Here is a 6657-nt window from a genome sequence, read left to right as displayed (position 1 = left end):
GCTCTATTTACTGGTTCACAAGCTCGACGTTAACAGTCGCATAACAAAGCTGATAATAAAAGCCTACACACACAAAAAAAAACAAACACAAAAATAACACTAGCTTCTCTTCGCTAAGTTCCCGGGTCAAAGGGCTCATTGTGAGCTAGTGGGATTACACCTGAGGTACTGGGTTCAGATTTGGGCTCCCCATTTATGGGGAATAATTTCAAAAATAGGTGGAATCCAGGTCAGAATGGCGAGAGGCTGACATCATAATTTGTGAAGAATGATGAAAAGAGTTAGGGGGAAAAAAACAGACTGATTTGGAGTGGGCTAGGTTATTATCTGTTAACAATCAACCGCCACATTTCAGTCCCCCCAAGAACTTGAGGTGGCCCAAGTCACCTTGTTCACACTACAGGTCCCTCACAGCTTGGCTGGGGCTCTGCTCCATGTCATCTTCACTCTGGAACTCAGGATGATGAAATAGTCTCTATTAGGAGCTTAGCTTTTCTCAGAGTAGAGGGAAAGAGATCATTTGAACAGGATATCCAAGCGTCTACCCAGAAGTGACGCATATCATATTCTCTCAATTTCCATAGACCAGAGCTAGTTACCAAACCATATCTGAGTTCAACAGGGTGAGGTATAATCCTTCTGTCGGGAAGAAACCCAGAAAACTAGATGAATAGTAAAACCACAGAGGATTACATCTTTACACATTTTCATACCAGTCATGTTCATGCGACAGCTAGGGTATGCGTGTGTGTGAGGAAAATGATTTCAATTCAGCATAACAATCAATTTTCTAACAATGAGAATTGTCCCATGAGATAATTCTCTACCAACGTCACCAAAAGTACTCAAAGCAGAAATTCAAACATGACCAGATGTCAGAATGACTAGAAAAAGGACTTTGACACCGGCAGGAGTCTGGACTGAGAGACCTTATCGATTCGTTCAACCTCTATGACTAGGTGACTGTGAGAAGAGCACGTAAAGGAGTGAAAGGGATCATGAAGATGTAGGGAGGGAAGCGAAATCCATTGCACAGAAGGACCTCAGCAGCTGCTGCTGCTGCTGATTGAATGTGAAGGGTGAAGAAAAGGGAAAGCAAAGGGTGAGAGGTCAGATGTTCAGGTCGTGAATAGCAGCTGATCTGCTGGTTTGGGACATGTTGACCTCGAAGTGGCGGTGGAAAACTTATCTGTATATGTCCCCTAGGAAGTTGGGAGTTGTAAATCTGGAACATATAGCTAGAAATATAAATTTGGGAGTTATTTGTATAGGGGTGATATTGACTGTGTGTGTCCAAGAGCACCGTAGGACGTATGGACATGATGACCCAAATAACATCATTCATTCATTTAAGACCTATTTATTGAGCACTGATTATGTTTTAGAGACTGTACCAGGCATTGGGGACATAGCAAGGAACAAGCAGAATATAGGCTCTATCTCACAGAGTGGGGTAATTAACAAGTGCACATAAATATATATTATATGAACATGCAATACTAACAATCAATGATGTGAAGAAAAGTTAAACAGGATAAGGGGATAGAGAATAAGGAGGAGGGTCAGAAAGACTCCTCTGATGAGGGGACATGTAAGCAGACACCTGAATGCAATCAGGAAGCAAACTATGCAAAAATCCCAAGTAGAGATTTTTAGACAAAGGTGTCAACAAATACAAACACCCTGCGATGGAAATAAATTTTGTATATTAGAAGAATAGCAAGAAGACCAAGTGACTTTGGTGGCATAAAACAAGCAGAGATTCAGAAGAAATGAAGTAGAAAAGAGGTACAGGTAGGGCCCTAGTGGGATTCTTTGTTTTTCTTGGTAGGAAATTGAAGTTTGTTTGGAGTGAGATGGGAAGCTATTGGAGAGATGGGAACAAGAGAAGTGGCCATAATTTAATTTCCATTTCCACTGAACACCTAAGACCATTCTGGCTGCTGAGTGGACATTTGATCACATGGGAACAAGAGTTCCCTTAGTGCTTATTCTTTGAATTCTGGGTAGCTTCTGCTTCCTTTGAGGCAACTCCTAGTTGTAGACAATAGCAGATTGGACGTAAGTTGTTATTTGCTTCATATTTGCAATAAGCAGAAGCCTACATCCTCTGTGTGTCATTGCTACCCAAACACTATAAAGATTTAAGATGTAGGATTTTTTTTTATTTAGAGAGAGAGAGAGCAAGCACAGGAGGGGGGTGAGGGAGGAAGAGGGAGAGGAAGACAGAGAGAGAGGGAGAGGGGGAGAGATGGAGGGAGGGAGAGAGAGAAGGAAAGGGGGCGAGATGGAGGAAGGGAGAATGGGAGAGAGAGAGAGAGAGAGAGAGAGAGAGAGAGAATATTAAGCAGGCTCCACACTCCACACTGACACAGGGCTGGAGCTCACAACCTTGGGATCGTGACCTGAGCTGAAATCCAGAGTCGAATGCACAGCTGACTGAGTCACCCAGGCACTCCTAAGCTGTAGGATTTTGTGAGAATAACAAAGGGAAATGTGTACATCATTGTGTCTCAAAGTTGGGAGCACTCTGTGCGTCAGGAGAGACTGACTAGGCTATGTTGCAGTAACACATCAACCTCAAGCATCAGTGGATTACTACAACAGGGGTTATTTTTCACTCATGTTCTATGTCCAACACGGATATTCCTCCATGATGTCACTCGAGAACCCAAGATGAGAGACACTCCAATATTTCAGTACATAACCTTCATGGTCAATGCAGCAGGAAAGCACAGAGTGCAGAAGGTCTCACAATGGCACTTAAACACTTTGCATGAGTATCTCCTGTCCCTAGTGCACAGTTACTCTAGACATGGCGGCTCGCTGGGCTCCTGTGCCATCCAACAAGCAACACACTCTCCAACAAGGGGACTCCTCCTTGGGTGCCATATTCCAGCCCATGGGGCTGTGGCTGCTTCTTCCATCTGCTATTCCTGTAGCCTTCATATTTCTCTTTATATATTCTCCCTCCTACTCTAACTCCTATGATTTGAGCTATAAAATGAAGAGTGATAGTAGTGGACTGTAACCCATCAAAGAAAATAAATAACCATGAATCCTTACAGACACAATACACAATTCAATAAATTAGTAGAAGGGAAGAGGCAACTTTTCCTTACAGCAGAAATCCAACTGACTGATGTAGAAAGAATGATGGAATTGGGGGCGGGGGGACGCGGTGATCATCATTTGGCAAAGACCACAGTAATAATTGTCGCAGGCCAGAATGCCCATTGGAAGCTAAAATTAGCAGCTGCAAGTATAATGAGAGACAGCACATTTGCATAATCTCAAAGTATCTCCCTACGAGATACTATTTACAAAGGATTAAAAAAGTAAATTCACAGTGGAGGAAAAGGTGACCCAATTTCTTTTTGAGCGAGAGTGAAAAAGCACGAGTGGGGGGAGGGGGCGAGAGAGAGAGAATCTTAAGCGCAGAGTCTGATGTGGAGCTCCATGTCACGATAGTGAGATCATGACCTGAGTCGATATCAAGAGTCAGGTACTTAGCCTACTGAGCCACCCAGGTGCCCCTCCAAGTTTTAGTAAGTACGATATTTTCTCACTTTTTTTTTTTTTTTTTTTTTTTGCCAGAAGTTTCAAAGCTAGGGTTGGAAGTGACCCTGAAGGTAAGGGACGCTTCAGGTGCTATATGAGTGGTGATGAATGTTATCTAGACTTCCTGTGGTGATCATTTCACAATATGTACAAATTTTGAATCAGTATGTTGTACACCTGAAACTAACATGATGTTGTTATATGCCAATTATCTCCATTTTAAGCCAGAAAAAGAATCCCTTCGGTTCTTAAAGAAAAATAAACATTGATGGGTTCCATGAAAAAGGGGGAGAGGACTTCAGAGTTTGGGCGGAAGTGGAGATGAGGGACTCTCCATTCTCTCTCCAGTGCTCCTGTCGGCCACTGCTCTCTGCTCTCCACTCTCTGGGTGGTGCCGGAGGATTGAGAGAAATATGCCTTTTGACCTTTCCTTCGCAAAGCTCCCCAAAAGTACAATCAAGCTGAACTTTTGGGCAAATCATGGTCCTTACACGCCTTTGGCTTTCTTGGTGGGAGCTGTCCCCACCCATGAATGACTTAGAATAGAAGGACCATATACCCAGGTGAAAAGTCAGTGACTACTTGAGTATTTGGTGTGCTAGGCCCCATGCTGGTGGACGGATTATGGCTAAGGGCTATTTTGACTTTGGAACCATATAAATGTTTTACATAACCATAACACAAAATGGAATAGACACAGAAATGAGGGGTAACAAATGAATTTAACCATATACCGAGCTGCTGACATAATGGCACAGAGAGAATGGCCTGCAGCTACTGACTAACGCAGTAGTAAAACCAGAACAAAAACAACTGCCAAAAACATCTTAAATTCTTTTCAGTTATCTGTGTTACTGTTATTTCTAGATTACACATGCACGCACGGACACACACACACACACACACAGTGAATAAATAATTATGTTAATGTCATCAAGAATCAAGGTTTTCTGCATAAAATGGACACAAATCAAAGAAGTCAAAGCCTGGTGGTCCCGGATTTGAACAGGAAATAGCAGTATAAAACTATCTTCCCCTTGAAAGATACACAGTAAAACCCTGCTTTGTGAGCATAATTGGTTCTGCAAATATGCTTGTAATCCAAAGCACTTGGATATTAGAGTGAATTTCCTCATAAGAAATATTGGAAACTGGGGCACCTGGGTGGCTCAGTTGGTTCAGCGCCTGACTTCAGCTCAGGTCATGATCTTTTTAAAAAAATTTTTTTTAATTTATTTCTGAGAGAGAGAGACAGACAGCGTGAGCAAAGGAGGGTCAGAGAGAGGGAGACACAGAATCCGATACAGGCTCCAGGCTCTGAACAAGGGTTCAGCACAGAGCCCAATGTGGGGCTTGAACCCACAAACCATGAGGTCATGACCTGAGCCGAAGTCAGACACTTAACCGACTGAGCCACCCAGGTGCCCCAGCTTAGGTCATGATCTTGCAGTCCATGAGTTCAAGCCCCACATCAGGCTCCGTGCTGACAGTTCAGAGCCTGGAGCCTGCTTCAGATTCTGTGTCTCTCTCTTTCTCTGCTCTTCCCCTGTTCCCATTCTGTCTCTCTCTCTCTCTCTCAAAAATAAACATTAAAAAAGATTTTTTTAAAGACACATTGGGAACTCGGATGATTCATTCCACAATCCAAAAATATTCATATAAAAATAATTACAATATTGTAACGCAAAAGAATAAAGAAAATAAAAATATAAAGAAAAATAAACAAATTAATCTGCAGTTATCTTTGAAAACCTTCGTGGCTGGTGTGAGGGAGACAAGAGAGAGAAGGCTTATCACTAACGGAATCACTGCTATCTGTTGGCTCAATAGAATAGAATCTTTTCCTTTTTGTGCAACTTCAACAAGGAACCTATCCAATGACACTTGCTTTTGTCTCCTTTTGAGGATGTGACACTGCACTGTCGTTAAACAGATTCCTCACTCGCACTGCTACAGCATGTCCAAGAATGTAGCCAGGCCACGGTCTTCTCCAAGCAGAATTGAGGGTTCTCTCGGCGACCCCATCCCAGGCTCTATCCATGATCTTGAGGCAGTTCACGATGTGGAAATGACTTTCCCAAAACTCTCGGAAGGGAAGGTTTGTTCCTTCAGTCACCTTGAAGCATCGCTGAAATAGTGCTTGGGTGTAAAGCTTTTTAAAGTTTGAAATGACCTGCTGATTCATGGGCTGGAGGATCGGAGTGGTGTTGGGAGGAAGGAACTTGACCTTAATGAACTCGAATTCCTCCAGTAAGTCGTCCTCAAAGCCTGGAGGCCGAGCATTAGCCATTAGCATTAGCCATAACCAGCGAGGCTTTGAGTGGCAGCTTCTTTCCTAAAAGGTATCTCTTCACTGCGGGACCGAAGGCCTCGTTGATCACTCAACGGACAAGATACGAGTGACCCAAGCTTGCTGGTGGACTTCTATGTGACGTTTAACTGGCTCTTCTGCACCTTGCATTTCCTGAAGGCTCGTGAGTTCTCGGAATCATACACGAGCAGGGGCTTCACTGTGAAATCCCCACTTGCCTTAGCACAAACCGAGAGGGTGAGACGGACTTTCATGGGATTGTGACCGGGCACTGTTTTCTCTTCTTCTGTAATGTGGGTCCTCTTTGGCATCTTTTTCCACAAAAGCGCCATCTCATCACAGTTAAAAACTTGCTCCAGCAGGTAACACTTGGAAGCCTTGAGCTTCTGGAGCTCCATAGCGAACGCCTCAGCTGCCTTAGCCTCCGAATTCACAGCCTCTCCATGCCTCACAACACTGTGGAAGATCCTTCCCCACTTAAAGTTGTCAATCCATCCCCTGCTTCCCTTGAAGCCTCCTTTGTTTTCTGATGGCGCACCTGGCAGTTCACTTTCGAGGTTGGTGTACAAGGCCTTTGCCTTCTCGCACATGAAGTTCTCACAGTATCACCTGCTAGTTGTTTCTCGTTTATCCAAACCAGAAGCAACTTTTCTGCATTTTCCAGAACACATGACCATTGCTTTGCTATTCTAGTGACTCCTTTTGGCACACCTTGACCCCTTATTTCTTCTTTCTACTTTAATATCGTACACATGGTCAACTTAGACTTCTTACAAAATCTTGCA

The sequence above is a fragment of the Hyaena hyaena genome, unplaced genomic scaffold (genome assembly GCF_003009895.1).
Source record: "Hyaena hyaena isolate Hyena2069 unplaced genomic scaffold, ASM300989v1 scaffold_295, whole genome shotgun sequence".
NCBI lineage: Eukaryota > Metazoa > Chordata > Mammalia > Carnivora > Hyaenidae > Hyaena > Hyaena hyaena.
This window is presented reverse-complemented; position numbering follows the sequence as displayed.